This window comes from Malaya genurostris, chromosome 3, assembly GCF_030247185.1.
Source record: "Malaya genurostris strain Urasoe2022 chromosome 3, Malgen_1.1, whole genome shotgun sequence".
NCBI lineage: Eukaryota > Metazoa > Arthropoda > Insecta > Diptera > Culicidae > Malaya > Malaya genurostris.
In genome coordinates, this window is record NC_080572.1 from 12,510,832 (window position 1) to 12,537,859 (window position 27,028).

The following is a 27,028-nucleotide window of genomic DNA, read 5'->3' on the forward strand; positions in this document are numbered from 1 at the left end:
CCTATTGGCCACTTTCGTCGTCCATTTTAAGATGAACACGACCGGAAAAGCTATCACTCGGATAATGCACAAAAAACGTCCTGAATCTCTGTCGTTTTCGTCTCGAGTGTCGTCTAGTAGCCAAGGTAATTTCACTGCCGCCGCTGTTGTCGGGACGATGACAACAGTTGCGAATAAAACGGGAAATCCAATGGAGGTACGACGGAAAATGAACACATCGTAGCGTGTCTACCGTGGTCTTTTAGCTTCAGCCCCGTCAACCGACCACATTCCGGTGGAGCACACGTCTTCCACGGCTAGGCAGTAGAAGCAGAAATAGCAGCTCACTGTATGAAATGGTACTGTTTTCGGATTGCTTTGATCTTACGCCGACCCGGCAGCAATTATGGGATGCCTCTGACTATTTACGATCTGACAGCGAGTCGCTTTTACCTCGTCGTGTTCATACGAGCGTGAATCTGGAGCATGGAGACGCTAATATGTTGAAGATGTCTGGTTTGTACTTGTCGTATCACTGACACATATTTAGCACCGAAACGGCAATTTATTACACAGACCGTGTCGAAGGACAATTGATCAAGCCCAAATGACTTTCCATTAAAAAGGAATTTTGCATCCAATTACCATTTTATTAATTAATGAAAGTTTTTAGTGCAGTTTTCGAGTTTCTGAATAATTTTCCAGAAAGCATGAGCAAGTCGATGAACTGAACGCATATTATGGGATTAAAAGACAGTCCTCAAATGCCATTGTTGAAATCTCAACACGCGCTATCAGTAAACTTTCGTCTTCTGAAACTTAAATGTTCGAGCGTTAAAAATAACACGTTTTTAGTTGATTTAACACAGGATTTATAAATTATTTAAGTATACATTTAGATGAACGTAAAATTTTAAGTGCCAACGGAAAGTCTGGATATGTCACAGATTCTTGTGAAATTTGGTCATTTGATGTATTGCGTTTTCATGAATTTTGTTGATTTGTGAAATGCAATGAACAAAACGCACTTTTCAATATCTCAATTGTATACTACGTCTTGACTGATTGAGTTTTTTATGTTTCTCTCATAATTGTGACTTGCTAGCTCTCGGAGAGCTACTGTAATTGTATAAGTTATATGCACCATTTATTGGCTTCTGCGGCTAAATCGAAAAACGGACGTATTTCATAGTCTAATGATTCTTTGTTCGAGTCCCACTCTGTTTTTTTTTAAATTTCATTGAATGGCATGGCTTGGATATGTAATTTTTAAATCACACACATAATTCACTTAGATATGATGGATGTCTTTTCTCATAGCTGATTCAATAGAATATTACAGGCTTCTTTCAAACTATGTAATAAGCCTATAAAAGAACATGAATTAACCAACCTCTTATGTCAAAATTTATCAGTAATGGCGAGCAAAACAACTCACTTTCAAATTCATTGTGATAGGATAGAATATAAATTCAGTAAATGTAATTATTTCTTTCGCTTCCCCAGTCGCTCACTAATAACAATTTAACTGAACAGTAAACAATTTGTAGTGCTGATCTATTAGCAGATAAATCAAATTTCGATCCCGCAAGCAAACATACCTGAAAACTCCAACCACTACAATTAGTAGGATTACTGTCAATTTGTATGGTTCACATTGCTCAAGGGTTCACTTTTCATGATGGTAGACCAAATAAAGCAACCGTTTGTCGTGTTCGCTTGTTATGATTTTTTGATCGTTAATAACCGTGTAAAACAGTCTTCAACGCTCTGCGAAGGGTGTGAAATATGAATTATGATATTGTGTTTTTGTGGTGTTGCATCCGCGTGTTGTTCTGCCCTTCTGTTTACCATTTCCCTTTAGTTACCTCAATCTGAGGGGTGTTGAGCGGTTTGTGCATTTCGGGAAAGGGCCTTTATGACCAGTGTGTGAAATTATGATCATTCGATTCGGTTCGCTTCCTTTCCGCTGGCGTGCAGCCGGTTTCCGTGGTGGGGTGAGACCACTCATCAATGCCATAATTCATGGGTATTTAAATTTGTTACGTTTTTATTTACTCACAAACGATTCTGTTATCTGAATCCCGTTGACTTGCGCCCTTTTTAATCTCAGGCTACTCTAGCCAGTGACGTGTGAAGTCGGGATGTGATAGAAGCTTTCTATTCCATAACGAAACTGAGCAGCAACTGAAAATGAGCTATGTTTTTATGTAACGGCGCCGGAACTTCATGATTCACGATTCAACGGAATGACAGGTTTAACTTACAAGTCAGTTGTCGTAAGAAGAAGTTTCAAACTGGGAAAATTCCTTGTGTCAATAGAGTCGTAGCAATAGTCATGGAGAAATTATTAGCGAAATATACTAAATCAGAAGTCGAATTCCACAAAAGGAATTTAACACCGAGACAAAGAAAGTTTTGTATTTGTACTCAAGTATTTTGTTTCATTTAATCAAAATTTTATTCAGACTCATTTGCGTACAACAAGCTTAATGTGGCAAATTGAACCATTTTTTGTTAGCTACACGGAAAGACCAAAATCAGCATTTTGGCGAAAAAATTAGTTAATTTTTGATTTTATTTAGTTATTTTTTGAGACTGCAAAAAAAATTTTTTTTTAATTTTTTAATTTTTAATTTTGATTTTTTATTTCTCATTCCATATTATATTATTTTTCAATAATAATAAAATATTTGTTGAAATGGTCATTCTTTTAGTTGAGTTCACCTATTAATCGTGATGTCATTTCTTAGCTAAGGCACACTTCATTTCCATTCAACTATTTTTTTAGTTGATTTAGAGAAATAAAACGTTGTTTACAACTAACATAAATGGTTGAATTGGCTTCTGCAATTTGCAGCTATATGGCGCACTGTCACCGAATAAACGTTAATACCGAAATGACTACTATCCACTAGATGGCACACTACTACCGAAAAGAATTTTTCAGTCACTGTTGTCTTTTCTATATTGACAGGTATAAATTCGATGTTGTATTGGAGAAAAAGACATAAACGAAACGTAGACTTCTTTTTGAAAATTTTTCTTCCTATTCGCTGTTTTCTTCATTCGATTTTGCGAAATCGACACTCTTGCTGAAAGCTTTGAGCACTCGGAAAACAAAAATCGAATACAAATAGTACACCGAACGGCGTAGCCCGGAAGATTGGAGAATACAAAAAAACATCATTTGACTTATACAATTAGAGTGCAACATTCGAAACTCACTTCACTGTTCCGTGTGAAAACATTATTACACACAATCGTTTCAGAAGCGCACACATTCTGAATAAATACACTTTCCACTAAAAGTTTACGTCATTTTTAAATATCGGTTTAGAAATTCGTAAAACAAGCTAAAAACATCAAAACAATTTGCAACCAGTTTGAACAAGACTGTCCTTTTTAGCTTTTTAATATATTGTTTTGCTTTAACACTTCTCATGAGTTTTTGACTCATAAACTTGTTGATAAAATCAATTTAATTTTTGTTTTCTTTGTGCTGTACTTCAGCAATGATTGTGATAGATAAATAGAAGAGGGTTCGTTTTCGTTTCGGTTTTATTGTTGTTCGCAGCAGTTCGTTACTAATTCGTTACTGTCTTGTTATACATTTATTGTAGTTGCTAGTTGGTCCGATGGTGAAGGCGTTTTTAATTCAGAAGTATTGTATTCACAAGGTACCGTTGCTGCTTTGATTGAAGGTGTCTTTTTCGCAGTTCTAGTACAGGATTTTCCGTAGTTAATAGGTTGTTCACAAAACTGAAAATGTAATTTATGATTCTCGTAGGTTACCAGCAATTTCCAAGGAAACCTCCCGTTCTGAACAAATGCAACGTAAAATGGAATCGCCTATGCAGTCGCATACGTAGCACTTTCACACCATTCTGGATACCGAGAAAAAAATTTCGGTGGAAAGAATATTCGTATTGAGACATGTCTATTCGGATGTAATGTAATCTGGCATGCGGGGAAGGTCATGTACACGCACTCTAAGTCTCAATCTAACAACTACTCAAGGATTTTATATTTAACGTTGCGCACCTTGTTGTTATCCGAAGCGAATTCAATTACATCTCGTTCACACGCAAATACCGAAATCAGCATTTTGGCGAAAAAAATAGTTGATTTACTGATTTTAGTTAGTTATTTTTTAGGACAACTAAAAAATTCTTAATATTACTAATTTAGATTTGTTAACTACTATTCTTTTAAAAATGCTAGAACCATAGTTGAAATGGCAAATTTTTTAGTTAAACTCACCAATTCAACGTGCTGTCATTTCTTAGCTAAGACATACTCCATTTTCATTGAACTAATTTTTTAGCTGGCTTATCAAAATAAAATATTGTTTTCAACAAATATGAATGGTTGAATTCAACAGTTCAACAGTAGATTGTTGATTTTAATTGATATTATTAGTTGATTTTAGCAATATATAATATAATTTCTAACAATGCGGACAAAATTTCTCAGAACATAAACCCATGTTTAAATGAACATACTTATCCATAGCCATTATTGCATAAAGGATTATCATTTTGTTGTTTTTATATCACTTTGTTTTTGCCTTTCTGATATAGAAAAGGTTATGCAATCACTGTGAAACCGACTTTTTACCCGAGGCCGGAGGGCCGAATGTCATATACCATTCGACTCAGTTCGACGAACTGAGCAAATGTGTGTGTGTATGTATTGATATGCGTATGTAACAAAAATGTGCTCTCGATTTTCTCGGAGATGGCTGGACCGATTTTCACAAACTTAGATTCAAATGAAAGGTCTCACAGTGGCATACGAAATTCCTGAAATTCATTCGGATGCGACTTCCGGTTCCGGAGTTATAGGGTAAAGTGTGTTCAATATTGTACACCGTTACACAAACCGGTGAAACAAAAATCGCGAATTTTTTTCTAAACTGGACTCAAAACTCCACAAATCGATAGCCATCATCAATAGGCAACTAAACAAATCGATTCCGGCTATCCTGGTACCCGGTCGTCGGTTCCGGAAGCACCAGAAATAATGGTAATATGTTCCAAAATGGATCTCATTCACTTTTTTCATCGATGGTTTGACCGATTTCCACAAGCTTAGATTCAAATGAAAGGTCTCACGGTGTCATACGGAATTCCTGAATTTTATCCGGATGCGACCTCCGGTTCCGGAGTTATAGGGTAAAGTGTGTTAAATATTGTACACCGTCACTTAAACCGGTGAAACAAAATACGCCATAAAATTTCTAAACTGATCTCACAACTACACAAATCGATAGTCATTATCAGTAGGCAGCTAAACAAACCGATTCTGGCTATCCTAGTTCCCGGTTTTCGATTTACGGCGGGAGAAAATAGTTATTTGCTCAAATCTCACTCACTTTTCTCAGAGTTGGTAGAACCGATATTTCCATTCTTAGGGTCAAATGAAAGGCTAGATATTAGGGTCCTACGAAAAATTACTGCATATTTTCGGATTCAACAAAAATTTAAACTGTCGCACAGTGGGAAAAAATTCCGATGCAGAAAAACGTACTTTCAGTTACGACAAACAAAGTGACTGCACTGATGGCGATTGTACCTCTGATGATGCAAGGATGACTTACAACAAGATATCATGAAATAGAGGAATTGGGGTAAACCAGAACTTTCCGTGCGGCCAGTATAGGTTCTTCCATTCGATTTTCTAGCCTTTTTCACATAATATAAGATAGTTTTCGTATGATTTCAACGTGGTTCGCTTAAGACTTAAGGGTGATTTAGATGAAAATTTTACATATTGGAGGAATTGGGGTAAAATAGCTACCAAAACGTTTCGTGCGGTCAGTGTAGGTTCTTCCATTCGGTTCTACAGACTTTTTTTTTATAATATAAGCTAGATTTAGTAAACTTCCAAAAAGTTTGACCATGATTTAAGACCGATTTACAATACAATACCATAAAATTGAGGAAATGGGGTAAAATAGTCATCAAAACGTTTCGTGCGGCCAGTGTAGGTTCTTCCATTCGATTTTCCAGACTGTTTTACATAAGATAAGCTAGATTTAGCAAACTTGCAAGAAGTTTTACCAAGATTTAAGGACGATTCACAGTAAGGATCTCATGAAATGGAGGAATTAGGGTAAAATAGCAACAAAACGTTTCGTGCGGCCAGTGTGGGAGGAGAATACCGTACTCGACTTCTTTTCAAGTACGGAGCGAATGTTATAGGAAACCCCTAAACTGATGTACATTTGGGGTAAAACGAGCAGTAATGCGATTCATGCGGTCATTGTAAACCATTTCATTGAATTCCTTGGACATTTTTACATAAGAAACGCTTTAGTTTGTTGACCTATCTCAATTAGTTCATGAGTTACAGAATTCTTTGCGGATTTTCATAGATTTTTTCCCACTGTGCGTCGTTCAGAGTACGATGGCAAAATCGTATAAAAACTTCAAAATTTGAATAAAAATTAGTAGAGTTTGTACGTCATGTTAGTTGGTGGCCGTACGAACCGACTTAGATTATACCGGTTCTCGGATTCCGGTGATGGAATTACATATAATAATGAACCCACTTCGTTTTCTTAAGGATGACCTACGCGAACAAAGCACTGTTTCATTCTGTAGGTTATTTTCTGTTGGTTTATTACCATAACCAGCTGGAATATTTTCATGCTGGAAGATACAACGAATTTCGTATGACATATACAATTAGAGTCCAGAACACGAAACTCACTTCAATATATCCCGTGAAAAACATTGTTATTTTTATTCATATCAATTGTGCACAAATTCTGCAAAAAAAAAACACTTTCCACTAAGAGTTTACGTCATTTTTAGATATCGGTTTAAAAATTCAAATATGTATATATCATATCACATGTAAATTATCATTTTTAGCTTTTGAATGAATTGTGTTGCTTTGACACTTCTCATGAGTTTTTGACTAATAAACTTGTTATTAAAACCAATTCCATTTTTGCTTTCTTTGTGCTGCCTTTAGGTAGTTATGGTGACAGACAGCGTCAATTTTTATAATTTCAATCACAAGAATCGAAAAGTGACGTGTGACATGTTGCCTAATCGGTACCAAACAATGTCTTTCCTGCATCGCATTGTCACTGGTGAAATCGTGGGTGAATCTAGATGAAGCATCGATATCGACGGCACGGCCAAATCGATACAGTTGGAAGGTTGTGCTTTATGTATGGTAGGACAGGGCCGGCGTGATCAACTTCGAGCTTCTGATATCGGGTGAAACTGTGAACGGTGTTCACTACTAGCAACAAATGAATGAGCAATTGCAAAAAGTGACCAGAATGTAGAGATAGACTGAAACTTGAAATTTTCTCCACGACAATGAACCATCACACTAATCAAAAGGCATTCACAACACACTGGGAAGTCTCCAGTGGGAAGTGTTGGACCATGCGTCTCACTCGCCAGCAGTGTCGAGAAAAAATCAAAATTTCGAAAATCACGAATGAAAATTTTCACAAGCGATTTTTAGACAAAAAAATCACCGATCAAAAGACTCACTGAAGAAAAGTTCAGTACTGATTATTTGACGACGCGATTCTCACTGAAACTGATTTCACATGGCAAAAAATCAGTTGTGAAAAGTGCACTAGCGAACATTTTGCTCGATGATATTTAAGAAAAAATTCGCACATTGAATATATCTGATATGATTCTCGAATAGAAGATATTTGAAAAATGAATTTTCATAGCCGTTCTAAACCCTTTGCAGAATACATGATAAATAAATTCGCCGATGAACAAAAACTGAACCTGATTCATAATAAAGGGTGATTTTTTAAGAGCTTGAGAACTTTTTTAAACAATAAAACGCATAAAATTTGCAAAATCTCATCGGTTCTTTATTTTAAACGTTAGATTGGTACATGACATTTACTTTTTGAAGATAATTTCATTTAAATGTTGACCGCGGCTGCGTCTTAGGTGGTCCATTCGGAAAGTCCAATTTTGGTCAACTTTTTCGAGCATTTCGGCCGGAATAGCCCGAATTTCTTCGGAAATGTTGTCTTCCAAAGCTGGAATAGTTACTGGCTTATTTCTGTAGACTTTAGACTTGACGTAGCCCCACAAAAAATAGTCTGAAGGCGTCAAATCGCATGATCTTGGTGGCCAACTTACCGGTCCATTTCTTGAGATGAATTGTTCTCCGAAGTTTTCCCTCAAAATGGCCATAGAATCGCGAGCTGTGTGGCATGTAGCGCCATCTTGTTGAAACCACATGTCAACCAAGTTCAGTTCTTCCATTTTTGGCAACAAAAAGTTTGTTAGCATCGAACGATAGCGATCGCCATTCACTGTAACGTTGCGTCCAACAGCATCTTTGAAAAAATACGGTCCAATGATTCCACCAGCGTACAAACCACACCAAACAGTGCATTTTTCGGGATGCATGGGCAGTTCTTGAACGGCTTCTGGTTGCTCTTCACTCCAAATGCGGCAATTTTGCTTATTTACGTAGCCATTCAACCAGAAATGAGCCTCATCGCTGAACAAAATTTGTCGATAAAAAAGCGGATTTTCCGAATGGACCACCTAAGACGCAGCCGCGGTCAACATTTAAATGAAATTATCTTCAAAAAGTAAATGTCATATACCAATCTAACGTTTAAAATAAAGAACCGATGAGATTTTGCAAATTTTATGCGTTTTATTGTTTAAAAAAGTTCTCAAGCTCTTAAAAAATCACCCTTTAGTTAGACAATAAAAACATTAATTAAAACAACCACAAATCATGTTATGCAGCTGATTAAAAATATTTCCCAACTCAGTTTGAATAACGTATGCAGAAGTAACAGGAGCGCAGGCTGCCGCTACGCCAATCCAAATGCGCCATACAAATAGAACTGTGTGTTCGAGACATGCTGACAATGCTGCGCTCCTGTTACTTCTAAAAACCAAATTCATGCTCATCAAAAGCGTTTTATTCGATTTAACTAAATAGTGAAGTGTATCAACCAGCTGGAATTAAAGTAACTTTTCGTCGCTATAATCACTGTTTGGAATGTGGTAAAAATATTATTGTTCATATTGACCACCCTACGTGCATCGAAAATATCGCAGTTATTATTTCTCAGTTGCGAATTTATTCGTAGCGTAGTGGAAATTCAACATCGAAATATTCGAGATTCAGAGTTTTGTTCCATGACTAAAAATAGCGGAAGTGAATTTTTCAGTCACTGAACCGGTGAGCTGAATGATGTATGCGTGTTGCGTAAGAAAGTATTCAATGTAAATCGCAGGTCTTGAATCAGCATGGCAAGCAAAATGAAAACATTTCTGAACCAGATTTCCAAATAATGTCGGTACATCTGATAGTTGGTTGGTATAACAGCAACCTTGGTCAAACATAATTAATATGTTAGAAAATAATCCTAAGAGTTTCAAAAATATCTTACTTCGATGATCACTTTTGTCAGATGCATTTTTTTATTGTATCTACGAATCCGTAAATTTTCCGTTTATTGGGATGCATGATAAAAAATACAAAAAAATAGTTATCTCGAAAGATTTACTAACAATTTTTCCTTTTGTCTTCTTAAGCAAACTTTGGAAATTTGGAAAGCGAGCAGTTTGCACAATATTGCTTCCATATAGACTGTTCTGAAATCTATTTTCCTTTAATCTTAATCAATCAATGAAATCGACATTTTGGTCCTAGTCAATGACAAAATAACAACTTTCGAGCTGCTCTATACCATTTTCAAATTTTTCGTATCAGTTTGCTTTGATTTAATGTGATCTGGCCAGCCAGCCAGCACCACTCCTGATCCTCGAGGTAATGAACTTGAGACAGTCAAGAATCTACTGTACCATCAGTCTGCGAATCATCGATCACATTCACGAACTAGTTCTGACTAGGTTGTGATGACGCCGTAGCGACAAGAAGCGTTTATCAACACCTTCTCGTTTTGCTTAAACAACGAGCACCCGATAGATGGAAAGATTGGCGATATAGCAAAATTTTCTCGCACCTCCACGCTACTCATGCGCACTCGTTGAGGCGCCGTACATCCCATCTAATTTTCCACCCGACCCTCCTCCAAATTGTATTCGTTAGAGTTGATGAGCATCAATGTATCTCTTTCTCTCTTGATCTCGCTGTCTATCTGCCGAACAGTCTCCATCGCGTCTCGAGTGCGATTATTCGCCAGTCAAGCGAATCTGCCGCTGCGTAAATACATAAATAATACTGACATAAACCATGGTATTTAATTTTTATATTTATTACTTTCTATTTATAGTGCACCACAACAGAAGAGCGTGAAATTTCTACGGTTCTATGCCCCGAACGTTTTCCGGTTGCGAGGAGAATCGACTGAGTGGGCAGCACCCCGATGATGGCGAGGAACTATCGATTGCATGATACTGCATGATGCACAAGCCGGTGTCGAGTTTGTGCAAGGGCACTTGCAATAGGCACGTAAAAAGACTGCTCATGCGCCAACAATGTTCGACAAATTGGTGGTGCTGCTGCTGCAGTACGCTTGCAGACCCGTGGGGAACAATTTATTACCGGCTTGTCCTGTTGGTATGAGACTTATCGTGCTGTTCTTAGTGGGCAAAGACATTCGAGCTATGATGGATGGAAAATTTTATTGGTGTTGACTGGCGTAAGGATTTGAATATACCTTGACTATTCCAGTAGCATCAGTCAAATGTTGTTGTTTACAAATGCAAAAAAAAAATCAGAGTAAAAAAACCTTCAAGCCTTTGTTCTTTGTTCGAAGGTTTGCATAAAACTTTTTTGGTTCGTCAAACTATTTATTCCAATTTATTCCTACCAGCTAAACACACAATTGAGTCGGAGCATATGTGTTCTTTGAAGGGTCATTTCTCTTAGGAGAAGTTTATTTAAGAATTGCTTACAGGTTATTTACATGTTCACAATAGCAATGAAGGACACACTTGAGAAGGAACAACACGGCAATATTTGAATAGAAATAATGAGCACTATTACAATTGCAAAACAGATTGGTAGCTACAGGGAGAAGCAAAATTGAAAATGGAATTGCAGTGCGAGATGTAAGAGGTCCAGTTATGTTTCTTCAGGGTTATTTCAGGTGTTATTCTAACAAAAACATGTTTTAATCCACCTAGTTGTGTAATGATGCCTTTCTCATATTATTCATTATCTCTTATATATTACATCAAGAATAACCGGGATATTCTCATGGAATCTGAGGGCCTCTCAGTTCAATCTAAGATGGTAAAAATCGGTTGACCCATCTTTGAAAGAAGTTACTGACATTATTTTTACTTTTTTGGTGCATATCACTCTGTAATTCCGGAACCGGAAGTCGAATCCAAATGAAATTCTGGAACCTTTTATGGGATCATAAGCAGTGTTGCTAAACTCGCTCATATTGTGCAGATAATTCTCACTCGTGTGCCATCAATACATCTAAAACCTTCGTGTGAGTGTGCTCCCCGTGGTTATTTTGATCCTTTATTTTGTTATCGCACTGCTCTTTATTGAGTGACGATGAAACACCGAGCACACCTACCATGCATATTCCACTCTTTCGTTAGCCAACTCGTCCGCGGGTGCACACTCTTACTGAAGCTGTTCCCCATAGATACTCGCACTCTTCATCCCACTCACAATTTTTCTCCCACTCGTGTACTCTTATACCGTATTTGGGTTTAGTCCTATGCGCGGGGGATTAATATGCTATCCGATCAGGCTCGACCATGCTGTGATTAAAAACAATTATAATGACAATAATAAAAAATCTATAACAAAACATGTTTCATGCAGTAGTTTCTAAAATATTAACTCTATTTACTTGAATTTCATACACAGAAGTAACAGGAGCGCAGTACTTGGCTAGAATGAACACAAACAAGCGTTCAAACCAGCCCGGTGGCAAGAATAGAGCGTTCTACCAAGTGCTAGTGTCGATCGAATGAAGTCTTAATTCCTTAATCATAGTAAAGATATTCTAATCGATAATTTGTGGAAAAAAGTACTGAATGAATATTTAGTCAGCAATGACAATTTTTTCAGCCATTCGTATTAATTGCTTGATTTTTTTCAGAAGGATGCTTGCCACTGTTACATGATTCCTCAGTAAAGGGCTGGTTCAAACGCTGCGCAAAATCCTGTGCTCCTGTTCCTTTCATAAATAAAATTCATGATAAATAGCGTTTAACCCAGTTTTACCTAATTAGACTATAATGAGAGTAAATCAATCCTGCAATTAGAACAAACTCTGTTGTATCCATAATTGATAATAGTGACAATGATCATTCATAATGATGTGTGAATTTAGCACAACTATACAGCAAATGCCATTTCGAACCCAAGTCTCGTTAAACTGCATTGGATCAATGCATCCATGCAATTCTAGAACATCTAGAATAAAATTTAATCCATGCTTTCGTCATTTGCAAGTTGAAAATTTTTAACGGTACCACGTGCCCATATCTGATTCAGCGTAAGTTTTGCATTAGGACATTGTTTAGCAGCTAAATGTTAGTACAATCGACAATCCTGATTACATTATATTCCAAATATTGCGTGATACACTATATGAGATTACTATCATACAGAAGAAAACATTACTCGATTAACATTAGCAGAGCAAATGACAGTTATTCTCTTTGTTTACTTTCTCTTTCAATTATTACGACAAATTCCAGTAATTTTCAATCAATTCTACAGTGCATACCGAAAGTTGATGTTTTTTATCATTATCCTATGTGAAGTGATAAATGGGAATTGCTCTATCCTCACTCGGTAGCGGTCTTTTATATATTTTCGAAAAGCTGCGAAATACGTCAACAGCGTTAATTTAATACTGTACATTATTTAAAAAAGGATCAGTCTGCATACTAATAGCATAAGCTGAGGTCAAATTGTAGCATACTCGTGCGGCTATCATGATACTACTATTCACTTCGATTTTCTAAGATGGAAACTGTTCACTTCGATTTGCTAAGATGAAAACACACTGCTAGCGCACTGGAGGAGTGCTCCCACTCCGTGCGTATTGATGGGCACTCGCTTTTGGAGTGAGTACGGACATAATCTGAAATAGAGCGAGCTGACTCGCTGCAGTAACCCACTCGCAGTAAGTATTCACTCCTGCAGACTCTCACTCATCGTACCCAAGGGAAAACACTACTCGTGTTTAAAACGCACCTTTTTGTGAGTGACTCATAAACGTGCGCGGAGGAGTGCGAGTAAAATAGAATACGTCTCGCACTCGCTCGAAAATGTGCTGCATGAACTGGGTTCTCGCTTTATTAGCAACACTGACCATAAGACCTTTCATTTGAATCTAACTTTGTGAAAATCGGTTTAACCATCTCCGAGAAAAGTTAGTGAATTATTTTCACATTTTTTTATGCATATCATCCAGTAGTTCCGGAACCGAATTCAAACGAAATTCAGGAACTTTTTATGGAACCATAAGACCTTTCATTTGTAACTAAGTTTGTGAAAATCGGTTTAGCCATCTCCGAAAAAAGTTGGTGTACTTATTTTCACAATTTTTTCACATTTCACCCCATAACTCAGGAACCGGAAGTCAGATCCAAATGAAATTCAGGAACTTAGTATGGGACCTAAAGAGCTCCCATTTAAATCTAAATTGAATGAAATGTAACGCACATACGCACACACACACACACACACAAAATAAAATAAAAACACACATACAGAGAGAGAGAGAGAGAGAGAGAGAGAGAGATTTTGCGTACTCGACGAACTGAGTCGAGTGATTGCATAACCTTTCTTGAGCTTGAGCGACCACCCCTGGTTGCTACTCCGTTACTGATCGGGATTAGCTGAAATTGTACAGGGAGTTTCTAGATGATCCGACCTGGGACTGGTAAATCATCCTCCAATGTACATTGATAATCAGAGAATTCATTGATCAGTACCGGCGCCGGCCAGGCCCGAACATAGATCGTTTAAGGAATGGGAAGGGATGTTAGTGCTACTCTTGTTGTTACTAGAGGCCGTATATACTACTGCGCACTCCACAAGTGTCACGGGAGAAGGATATTTGTTAGTAAAAATTTCAGTATTGGTATTATTCGCGCGCGACTCAGTATGTTTCGGTTTCAAGATGCTCGGATGCACCACTAAACTCGCTGATTTCCCGAGTGAACGTTTCAACAATATTCTATATTGAAGTCCCGGGAAGTCTTGATTCACAGCTCTTATTCGTGGAAGCTGAAGGAAAATTTGCAATACTATCGCGTAAAGAATAAAAACTTCCCCCCTTTTTATAAATGAAATTACGTGAAATTACAAAATAAACGAGTGAATAGGATTTAGACAAAATAGTTGATTCATTGCATTGACATATTCTAAACAGTTGTTATAAAATCATTTTGAATCACCGAATAAAAGTCAACAGATTTCACGCGCATCTTGATTATTTTTGATTTCCGCTTTATTATTTTAATTATTTATTAAATTTATTATTGGTTATATTAGTTGATCTGGGCAGCCAGCTACCGAGAAAAATATTAATTTATTGTTTGAAATATTAATATCAAGTGTTTTTTTAGTATGTAATCAATATACCGATATATGTTATCTATGTTATTAACTTTGTAATATCAACGTATTTGTGCAATAATTGATTTTTATCATTCAATTTATAATCCTGAAAGACGATCAATAACATGGAAGAAGAAAACATTCCAAATAAAACTTTTCTCCGAAGCTAGACGGAAATTGATAGGTTGAATGAAAAGATAATTTAGTAAAATAAAGTAATCAGAAGTGAAACATTGAAAATATCTGATAACTGAAAGGAAAAAGAAACTCCTGCAATTGTCGCCTTTTACGACATGGAAGCAGGAATGGCAAACGATCTTCCATCCATCCACGATTTATTTTTTATAAATTGCATTAGATAGAATTAGATTATCTGTAAAATTCTTACATTTTCCCTGTGTGCATTTTAAAGCAAAGGATTAAAATTTCACGTCACTGAATCTTGAAATGAGTACTAATATGACATTTTTTGTTTTTGTTTTGATTATAGAGGTTTGAGCAGCCTTGAGATCGTTTGCCTCTTCGAACCAGAAAAACTTTCTGACCCTATGTGCGGAGTTGGTAATCGAACCCAGGTGGGTTGTATAAAAGACATCGACTAACCCATCACACTATACCCGTCTCCATGACAAATTTAAGTCAGCCATGCAAAACTCACTCACAACTCGAATTACATTACATTTACATCGATAACATACGGTGTGCTTAGCAAGCTGAATTTTTATATTCTATTTTCGATTCTTGGCCATTTCTGCTTTTTGACATTATTTCCTATTTTTATTAATTTTCTAACTCATTTTAAATCGTTCAATTCATTTATCCATAGCCTGCCATGGCATTCGTTTTTGCTATCCCAAATAGTCCAGTCCATTAATTCTCCGACATTTCCAAATGTTCCACCTCTAAAAAGTCAATTTTTCCAAAACTGACATCTTAAATCTGCTACTGAGACCGAATCAGACTATCAATGCATTTATCTCTATAGCTCTGGGACGATTTCCACAGCAAACAGTGAATCATCTACAATTATTAAGGCAACCAACTGTAATCTGTTTCCTATATTGTTCGCATTCAGCTGCAGTCAACCGCAGATGCACCAGTTCTGCATGTAAATGCTACACCGTCTAATGATTGCATTTGTTGGCACGTCGTTGTAAACAAAGCCGGCGGAACGGGATGCTGTGTCACATTTCATTCATCACATTTTGAACACAGTCGCAACCAACCGGGCTGGAAAGTTGTGAAAATATATCTCAGGGATACTGTCGAATACGGTGAGTTTGTACGCTTTGTAGCGAGATGATGCCGTGTTCCGAGAACTAATGTCATGGAACACACATTTTCTATCGGACTTGCGTAGGTAGATAAAGAGAGTCATGGTGCCTTTTTTTTCTTTTCAGGTGCGACAGAGCCGAATTCTTTGCCTCGGCTTTTGGTCATGATCCTCTTGAGAGAGCTAATTTCCGTTCTCAGGTCCAAACATCTTTGTAGTCAATTTCATTAGGTTTCGTTTGCGAAATTCGCGCATTTTGCATTCAAATTCTTCGCAGCTTTCCTCAACATTCACTTAGACCGGATGTTTGGACAAAAGCGCTGAACTACTAAAATCGGCACTGTTCACCAACCAGGCACGCTTCACTCGAATCTCCGCCTAGAAATGGTGCTTCATCCGAGAAAATCGTGTTCGACTCACCACGATCATTATGCTCTAAAGTCCAGATCTGACAAATTTTCATATAAATTGCACTGAGTAAAGGTTTCGAGCTTGAACTAGAACTAGAACGATATGGCACGTTGGCTTCTTGAAAGCTGTGTAGTATAGTTGGACTTTTGTCCCGGTGGTATACCAGGTGTGCAAGTGCTACTCATAAAGAGTGTGAGACTTCGATGAAAACATATTATAATCGAAGGGGGCCAAGTCTGGAGAGTATGGCGACAAAGATTACGAGTTTAAAAATGATGCTTTTGATCATTTTCGCTTCGTGTGCAGGGCGTAGTTCTGCTGCAAAAGTACTTTTTCGTATCTTGAGAAGCTCTCTGGTTGTTTTTTGAGTAATATTTGATGAAATTGCACCATTTGCTATCGGTAGCTATTAGTATTTACAGTTTGCTTTGATTTGAAAAGCTCCTAGTACAAGACACCTTTCTGATTCCGAAGCGATTAGGGTTTGCAGTTGATGTCGATGGTTGACTCAGTTGATTTTTTGCGCTTGGGATTCTCAAAATAAATTCATTTAATACCCATTGATTTTTGCTGATGAAGCAAGATTTTGCTCACATTTCCTGTTGTTTATCCTTCACCTCGTGAGGAACCTATTTTCCTACATTATGAATCTTTCCCATGACGTGTAGACTATCAGAAGTGCCTCCGCCATTTGTTTTCTGTTTGGGTATTGCCTTCGTTGCAAATCGGCTTCTTCATTTTGTTTGGTCGACCTGTTGCCTTCTATGTGTTTAACACTGAAATCCCCACTTTTAAACCGTTTTATCCAACGTTCACAAGTCGCATCTGGTAAATTCACTAAACTGGTAAGTCGTGAGGCATCTGCCGGAATTATATCAACCTCATATTGATGCACTAGCTGCCCAGGTGGGCTGCGTGAAAGGCATCGACTAACCCATCACGCTGTACCCCTAATACTGATTGTTCATTTTTGCCTTTCTCATATAGAAAGGTTATATAATCACTGTGAAAACAAACTTTTGAACCGAGGGCCGGAGGACCGAGTGTCAGATATCACTCGACTCAGTTCGTCGAGTACGCAAAATGCCTGATTGTGTGTGTATGTGTATGTGCATATGTGTGTAAGTAACGTTTTTTTTTGCATTAACTTTTCTCGGAGATGGCTGAACCGATTTTCACAAACTTTGATATAAATGAAACCTGAAAAATTCCGGAATTTGGTTTGGATCCGATTTCCGGTTCCGGAGTTATGGGGTAAAATGTGCAACAAAATGAAAATATGTGTTCTAACTTTTTTCGGAGTGACCGATTTTTACAAACTTAGATTCAAAGGAATGATCTTAGATTCAAAGGAATGGTCTTATGAAAAACTTTTAAATTTCATCTGTATCCGACTTTCTGTTTCGGATTTTTAGGGTGATTAGTGTAAAAATTCCAATTTCAAATTACTTACTCACTTTTCTCACAGATGGCGTGACCGAACTGCACAAACTTAGATTCAAATGAATGATCTTATACTTCCATACAAAACATTTAAATTTCATCTAAACTTTCGGTTATGGAATTACAGTGTGTAGTGTCTTAAAATTTTCATACCATCACTTCAAGGGGCGAAACGAAAAACGAAAAAAAATCTAAACAGGCTTCAAAACAATAGTTAACGGCCAAACGGGTATGTTAAACATTGTATACTATCACTTAAAGGAACGAAACAAGAAACGTAAAAAATGTTCTTACCCGGCATCAAAGCTGCTCCTATCTGTAGTAGTTGTAGTATCAGTAGACGGCAAAATAAACCGATTACGGTTATTCTTTCAAGAATCCAAGAAAATTATTTCGAAGACAACCTCAGTATTACATATGAGTATGTATGCTTGATTGATATGAGAAAGGCACCATTACACCACTAGGTGGATTAAAACAGGTTTATATTTAAATATCAAATATCAAAATAACATCATAGTTCTTCAGGTTAAGTCTTTATTCCTGTCGTAAGTTTTGCTGTTTAGCAGCTAATTTATAGATTTGCCATAAAATAATAACCGAAAAAGGAATCGTGAAAAAAATCTATATACGGCGACACAAAGCATCCAATTCCGACGGTAATGCTGTCTAGCACAAAAAGATATTGGTGTCAGTCTGTACTCAGCAGTGCAAACCACAGTGAAAACTCAACGGCGGAAAATCGACTTTTCCACGGGTTGAGGAAAAAAACCGACGAGAGAACTTGAAACATCAAAAGATTCTGGTGCACTCATTGCACAGCTGAAGTAGGTTGAGCATTTTTTTCTCCATGCCTTGTATGTGTGGGTGTGTACAAAGTTAGCTCGCACCTTTGGACGGTTATGGGAAATAATGGGTCTGGCTTGCCAAGTTCAGAGAAAATCGATAAAATTTTTAAGACTATTGTAAAACGACGGCTCGCGACTGTTTGATATGCTGAAAAATGATCAGGCGAGATGATCAAACATCCAGTTTTAAAAAGTGCACTGTGGTATACATTTTACAGTTGCAAAAAAATGTGTAAAAATAATTAAACATCCTTTTTAAAGTGTAAACCTTTACTTTTTAAGTCGATAATTTGATTAAGAAGTAATCTGATGTTAGGAAAATCTTTTTCTACAATACCAGATCTCAGTAGGAAATGGTAGAATTGTGTCAAATCTCAATATTTAGGAGAAAGCCTTCAGACAACACTCTGTGGGAAGTGTAGGCATTAATATCTATGGACGAATTAGATTACTGCGTTTGTGGTTAATCAGTACAAACACAATTGGCGTTTGTAATTAATCAATACAAACACAAGAATATAAATTGACTTGTATCACGGAATCCTGTACTGACCACCGTTGAGCTTATTCAATTTAATTTGATCAACGTGGTGTAGGGAAAATAAAGATTTTCTCTAACTTTTGAAACGCCAGCACAAAACTATCATCTGCACAGAAAACTATTTTTTCTATTCACTGTTATATGCCTAGCGTCTATCATCTCGCAACCTCGATTATGCCTCGTCTCTGAAATGTCATCTTTTTGAAAAAGCAGTTTCCACTTGATAGAACAATTGAAAAAACGGGTATGCATTTCCATTAAATCGTTGTAACTCCTAAATTGTTTTTCACAATTTTGCATGGGCAAACGAATATAAAAAAATGTTTGCAAAGTGGGCGCCGCATTTTTCACAGCTGATCAAATACAATTCATCATTACGATAGTTAAAATCCATGCATTTAAATTAGAATTGCTACCGTATCCACCATATTCACCAGGTTTGGCCCTCAGCGACTGTTTTCTATGCTCAGATTTTAAAGCAAGCTTAGAATTAACATTACAGACCGCTCGTGTGTGCTACTCCGTTATTGATAAAAAATCAAGCTTGTCAAATTTTTTTTCCTGAAACCACTTACTTGAGAATCCCGATCAACAGAGCATAACATGATTCTATCAAAATTATATATGATCTTAATATTTATATCTTATTATGTTATAAATATGATTCCATATCAGAAACAAACATTCAGTTTTTATTAAGATTATAGCAAGTCCAGATACTATATTGAGGGCCGTTATATTTCAGGTAAAACTATACTAGAGAATTGAGAAAAAGAGAGTTCAAACACTTTTGTCGATCTTGTTTTCGACTTTCAACCCAAGTAATGTTATGCTTCAATAAAAAGCATTAACAAACATAATTTCCAATTTCACATACCTAAAGATGTTTTTGAAAACAATAATTTGGTATTTGATTTTGAAAAGACGGTCATAATTTTAAACTTGAGAACGTTCCTAAGTAATTTCTACTTAAATTATGTAAAGTTTTTATGCAAATATTATTTTAAATTGAAAATAAATAGATGATTTTGCGCTTTTTTCCTTCGAAGGGGGTTAGAAGGGAAGAAGGGTTAGGCAAAAGCTTTAAAACTCGAGTCATAAATATTGGAAAAAATGATATAGCATTCGACTCAGTTCAGTGATTTCTGCAATGTTTCCTCAGAGATGATTTTCATAAGCTTGGAGTCAAATTAATGCTTGAGTTCTTTAACCTTATCGGTGACCGATTTTTGTTTCCAAAAAAAACACAGAGTGAGAAGTATTAAAAATTTTATCATGGCCTAAAGCAAACTCACGTAATTTCGAATCACTTTCACAATTTTTGAAATCAAGACCAGTAAAATCGAAATAAGTTGGTTAGGTCATCAATTATTAAGATCTACGAATTGCAGATATCGCATTTTATCCGTTGTTCATTGCATGAACATTTTTGAATCAGACAAAAACGATTTATCGCACCTTCGATTTGAAAAGTTCAATCTATCCATATCTGATAAATTTATGAGAGTCTCATTTCGTAGTATTTCGATTACTTCCAATCCGGAACCGTGAGCTGGGATTTAAAATTTGCAATGTTGAGTTTAAAGCAACCGACCCGCGATATGAGACCTTCCATTTGGATCATTTTTCTGTTTCAATATAGGTAGATATCAAACAATCAAACCGGAATAAAAGTTCAATTTCGATAGTGTTCGAACATTACTTGCGAGGCTTCTGGCAGCGGATATCGCATACTAATGTGACTAATAGGCAATTGATTGATCATCAATCATAAAAACTTGCTTATCAAATCGATATTATTTACACTTCTTCTGATTTTGCACTGTCTTTCCAACGAATTTTTGTTGTAATCTAAATTTAAGAAATTCGATTTAGCCATCTCCGAAAAAAATAGTCATTTAGTCAATTTAGTCATTTCCGTTCATTTACAACTATTCTTCAGCACCAAAAAAGCTTGCTCATAGTTCTAAAATAGCCCTTTTTTCATTCATATGCCGTTTGGAAGGAAACGACGAAAGAGGTGGGGAGCAATATAGACTTTTGGCGTTTTTCATTGAAACACACTGGTGGCGTGGATTGCTCTGGTTTTGCACTTTCGAGCAGAAATCGCAATGAAACACCGTCAGAATGTTGCATTTCTGCTCGAAAGTGCAAAACCAGAGCAATCCACGCCACCAGTGTTTTTCACTGAAAAACGGCATTACACTAGTTATTATATGATGCCAATATATCCTGCTATCCTCAGTGGGTTCTCATGCCCCAATGCCATCGTAGCGTATGTTAGCAACTTAAAACTTCCCGGTTAGAAACTACGAGTCGCGACTTTTTTATGGCAATTCAAATCGCCTAAAGGCATGCAATTTCATTTTACGTCGCGAATTTGTTTTTAGATTTGCACGGTAAAGCCTTTTCCCCCAAAAAAAATGGTAATAATAGCTGAAAAGTCGTACTAAATTTGTAACAAATTTAGATATAATATTCATATTTACATATCAAGGTTTGTAACAATTTTGTTACCACCTAGGTTAAATTGAGTTATAATTTCTGTTATTGTAACTATTAACGAGACCAAGATTATGACTAATTTAGATAGAAAAAGGTAAAAACGAAACAACCCTAGATACAATTTTGTTCTCCCTTGTTGATCGGGAATAGCACGTAGTTTTACATTGTTTTACATCACAAGGTAGTGTTGTTTGCTGTGAATTTTTGAATAATATTATCATGTTTATTGCTTTGGGCAGCCGGCTACCGAGAATACGTTGCAACTTATCCTAAATCCGTAAATCCTTCCGAAATCACAGAATCACAAGATTGACATGTAAATTTTTGAACTTTCCATATAAATATATAAAACCATATAAATATTAAGTCTTTTCTAGATTGTACTGTCTTGACACAATGACCACAATCTATTTTTGTTACGCTTGAATATAATAACACCGACAATGATATGCAGATGGCATTTCGATCGGTCAACATAAATTAACATTTCCGGGTGGTAAGTTCTCAGTTTCCATCGTTTGAACCTTTTTTTAGATTCGCGAGTTAGCATTATTCAATAAATAACACTTTTCATTAATCAACACATACTTTTCACAGCTGCACTATCACTCAAAATTACTGTTTCGACCAATTATTTCACTATAAGTTGCTTGAAACACATTGAAATTAAACTTTTTTTGGAGCAACGCTTGGGCACCGCATCGTACTCCCAGTGATGCCAATTCTCCTCTCTGCTCAAACATTGAAGAAAGCTTACTGGAAAAAGATTTGCATCGCTGAAACTGAAGCGCTCTACGAAGAAATCGTGGTATAAAAGTGGTGCAGAAATGCTGGAACACCGTTGGAACAATTGCATTGCTCTTCAAGGGAAATACATCGATGAATAAAAAAGGTAGTTAAAACACCAGTCAAAATCTGCTTGTATAGTTGTGGGTAGACATTCTGACATTCTTTACGTAGGTTGTTACTTATGTATTTAGTTTTCCATCTTAAAGCGTGACATTTTTAACTATTACCATCTTCAAAACATTTTGTCAGTTGAACGCTATTTGTTTTGTTCACTGTGGGCCGTATGAATAAATGTAGCAAGCTTGAATTTCGGAATCAAAAGCTACATGTGGATCACGTTCCTGTCAAAAGCAGAGATTTTACTACACGCAGAGATTGATGGAAACGACATTATGGAATTGAAAACATAACACAATGTCTTTTTGTCAAAGCTTCGGTCATGGTCTAAAAATTGCCATGGAAATTGCACTCAAACAACGTCTGTCCAATGAATGAAATTCATTACAAAACCACAGATAATTTTTTATTGCTTTAATTGTGATGGAAATCACAAATTCAACTATTGGCAAGGTTCTATCAAAGAAAACTGTTATGATTATTAGAAATATAATCTAAACTACGGAAGTAATTCTGTCCGGGGAAGTAATTGATGTTCATGGTGTTTATCGTTTACCGTCTTATGATTTTATTTTTCATGACAATGGTGCCTAACCAAAACTAGTAGTGTTCGTCATTTTTTTTGATTTTCGGAGACAATCAATTCATCCAATATCAATGTTATCTTGAAATATAAATATCTTTTTCAGTTTTATGGTTTTATGTGCTCAAATACGTTTCATACGAGGCCTGCCAGCTCAAATGTTTTGGGTCATGTTATATGCAACATTTCTGATGCTCATCGTTTGAATAATCACACTATTTTAAGTGATCTAAGTGATCGAAACATGGTGCATGGTTATGTAAGCACCTATTATAGCAAAATATGACACAATATTAAAAGATTGCACCATTGTGGATATTAATAAAAGTGAAAAACAACTACCTAAAACGATGTCGTCAAGAACCCAACAATGTTCGCTTAGCGGATTTTTTGAAGCATGTTTCTAAAAAATTGGATTACGATTGGATTGGATTGGATACGGATTTGTTACAGTTCATTCGAAGTTACCAGTCACTTGGGTCTCGTCCAATACAACACATAGATTCAATTGCAAATTCAATTTTCCTTCAGCCATCATCAGTGAATGACATCATACTTCTCATCAATTAACTAAAAACGAACTAAATTCCTGACCCTGATCATATTCCAGTAAAGATTATTAAAAACAATGCAATGACTCCTTCAGCTTGATCATACAAGGAGGTTTGTACCTAGATTGTCTTAAAGTTGCTAAAGTTATTCCAATCTTGAAATCAGGTAACTCTGCAATACCCGATTATTACCAACCTATAGCGACACTTTCAGTTTTTAACAAAATCTTTGAAATATTATTTGTAAGTCGTATATGTTATTTCCTAGACAGTCACAGAAGACTCCGATGACCAAGAAAACTACTTCCAAATCTTCCCAACTTAATTGTTGAAGACAATGTTATAGAAAAAGTAAAAGTTTTAAAATATTTGGGCGTCTATATGAATTCTACGTTGTTCTGAGAATAACATATTAAGGAAATTAAAAAGAATCTCATTAATTTGCAGAATTTTAAGACGTGCGAGTTTTTTTCTACCACGGAAGATGCTAGATACTGCCTTAGAATCATTTTACTATTGCCGCTTATTCTAACTATGTGCATATAACCTTTGTATAAGTTGTCTCTATGAAAATGTATGTTAATGCTCCACACAAGGGTTTTGAAATATTGTAACCTAGTATGAGAATCATCAAGTCGAATCATCGATTCGATTTTTTGCGATAATTGTCAACTTACGATTCTCTCTTGGTAAATTCCACACAGCACCAATCATTATCAGACTCTAATTTTTTTAAGGGCCGTGAAATACTCAGAGTATGAAGTGGAGCGAAGCAATGTGAAAAAAAAACTCTTGCGGTTCATGAATTGAGTGATTCGAGTTCTTGTAACATCTTCTACCGGATTAAAAATGTTGTATACAATATTGATAAATATCGAGCAGCTTCTGTCGAATTTTCGGCAATCAACAACACTGCTCTCAAACTAAATTCAACTTTCCTATCATCGACCACATTCTTCGACTCGACGACGACAATATCGACGTTCTTTTGAAGTACGTATGAAATACATAATCCAACAACGACGTATGAAATTTATAATCCAATCTACAATGGGAAAGTATACATATATTCATTCTTTTGCGAAATGAAAATCGATGCAGAAATACACTCTGTAAAGTTCAGTTGATAAAACCCAAAACATTAACTAGATTTCTTCTTGGGTTCCAAATACACAGATGAATTCATGAATTGTCGGAAGAACTTGAAAAGCAGCAGAGATGAGAGGAAGAGAGGAGTATTGAAAAGCCCAGTGCAGAAAGTTTCTGTCAAACTTGTTCTCCAACAGGCATAAATCCTCCTCTTCATTTACATCATTTGATTATAATCATCTATCATGTAGATTTAGATGGGCTTTGAATAAAAAATATGTTCTTTCCATGAAGCATCCAATTTTGAGTACCAAGGCTAAACATATATATTCTTATATCTGACAATTACACTTTTGGAAATGTCTTGAGATATTTTCGATAACTCATAAGCTGTTTAAATCTTTCATGAAATACTTTAAATTAGTTTACGTTAGTGTAAAATCGGTTTCAATTGAAGATATGTTTCCTGTATTTATAATTAACGTTTTTTGCACGCAAATATCCGTTCAAACGTATCGATTTATTTACTAGATTATGAAATTGACTGCAGATTTGATTTTAAATACTTTGTCTTCTCTCGGCATACTGATATTCGAAGATTATTACTCGAGATTTGTTCAGTGTGAGTTAGGGAGATGTTAAATCAAAAGTGTTTCCTATAAGCAACTGTTTCATTTGTCCACATTTTGCACCAATCAGATTATGTAGAAATGGACAAGCTAATATGTCTACCTCTGACAGGTTTCAATGACGCATTTTGTATGTGTTGCTCGATTGACGACTTGCTGGTCCGTAGTGCGACGTGTTGTTTATCGTCGCGTAGTCGTTCTGTGTGATTACGACATAACTTGCATCGATGAACGTTCGTCTTGAGTGTCAAGTCAAGACCCGTAAAGCAAAGATAAATCTCCATGTCTGAGAAAATCGCCATGTTACTGAACACACGGACAGTATAAGTAGAGCCTTTCGAACGGTGTGATTAGTTTATGGAGGTTACTCTTTTGATTGGTCACAGTAGCTTTTTAACAACGTTTATTCGATTCGTCTGCTATTAAGAAAGCTGGGTACTTTCTATATCCTAGTATATAAGTTTGAAGGGGAATTAAATTCGATGACAAAGCTTGAATATTTCCGTATTCCACTCGACAATTCATACCGAGTACGTACTTCAACAGTATTCACAAATTCTAAATAAACAGCATTTCTTCTACGAACTTTTCTCCATTGCACAGAATTTTTCCATCATTTTATTCCGCTTTCGGAATAATGTCACGAACCGGTAACATAATACCTTCCTCTTCGGTCGGGACGATATACTCAGACACTTTTTATATATGCTAACAACAATCCCCGGGAATTGGCTGATTCAAAAGATGTTCTCACATATGTTCTTTCCTAAGTGCGCTATCTTTCAGCGTTTGCTTCTTCGTCTTGGTCGATCGGTTTCCCAATGCGACGCTGGGAGTTGGAGAATGAATAAAAAATAAGTGCCATTATAAGCGTCGATAACATGCATCCGCACAATTCTCACCTTTTCAGTAAAATGCCCCACCTTCCTGTTGCCACCGGAGCGCTGTCTACCGCAGCCTACATTTCATAGAATACAATTTTCCCCTTTGGGTTGAACTGCAGGAGTACAGCACTGGGGTTCACAAGGGGGCTCAGTCAGGTGTGAAATGTGACACGCCTTCCAGGCGATAAATAATAATCGTAATCATCGCCTTCATTTTTTCTTTTGCTTTTGTTTCAACGCCTGCCCTTACTATACTACCACAACGGGCAATGAAGCTGTAATGAGCGCAGGCAGAACGAAAATTTCTTTTGTCTTGCGGGTTTTGGGTATCTTCATAGGCCTGAGAACCAGCATAAAAAATTGATTATAACAGACATTCTGACGTCTGTAAATCGAGTGCATTTCCAGTGCACATCATATGATACAAAAAAAAATCGCTGGTGCACGTTTTACCTGATCTGTTGTTAAAACAGTCGTGTTTTGATTTTTCTCGTATGATAAGTACTTTGAACAATGTAGAATTTCTACTGAAAAATATGTGATCCAAATGAAAGAAGCGCTTCTTGATTTTTTCTTCGGCTTATTCTATTTGTTGTTTCACAACCGGGAGATAACATTTGTAAACGTATTTCACCTTGTAAGCTTTCATTTGTAAAAGCACTTCAACTTAAAAAAGTAAATAAAAAACTGCTTTACGAAAGACGAGATTGCAAACCTTTTTCATTTCATAAAAATGCACAGTTGATTCAGTAGCCCTGTGAAGAAAACACATTTCAAAAGAAATTCGAAATACATGTACACGTACACTGTGCACGGTTAATGAGATTGTGTTTTGAATCCTTATTGTTTAT

The 27,028-nt window shown here is 36.3% G+C and overlaps 2 protein-coding genes across 2 annotated transcripts in view; one reads left to right on the forward strand and one right to left on the reverse strand.

The window, feature by feature from the left end:
- Positions 1 to 11,054, forward strand: part of LOC131438735 (uncharacterized) — an 89,968-nt gene extending 78,914 nt beyond the window's left edge. Inside the window, exon 4 of the mRNA XM_058608948.1 lies at positions 10,241 to 11,054. The gene's annotated coding sequence lies outside the window, so the exon portion shown is untranslated. The remainder of the gene's footprint in view (positions 1 to 10,240) is intronic.
- The window catches only part of LOC131438731 (low-density lipoprotein receptor-related protein 6), a 103,856-nt gene that overhangs the window by 18,383 nt on the left and 58,445 nt on the right, over positions 1 to 27,028 (reverse strand). The gene's annotated exons all lie outside the window — the stretch shown is intronic.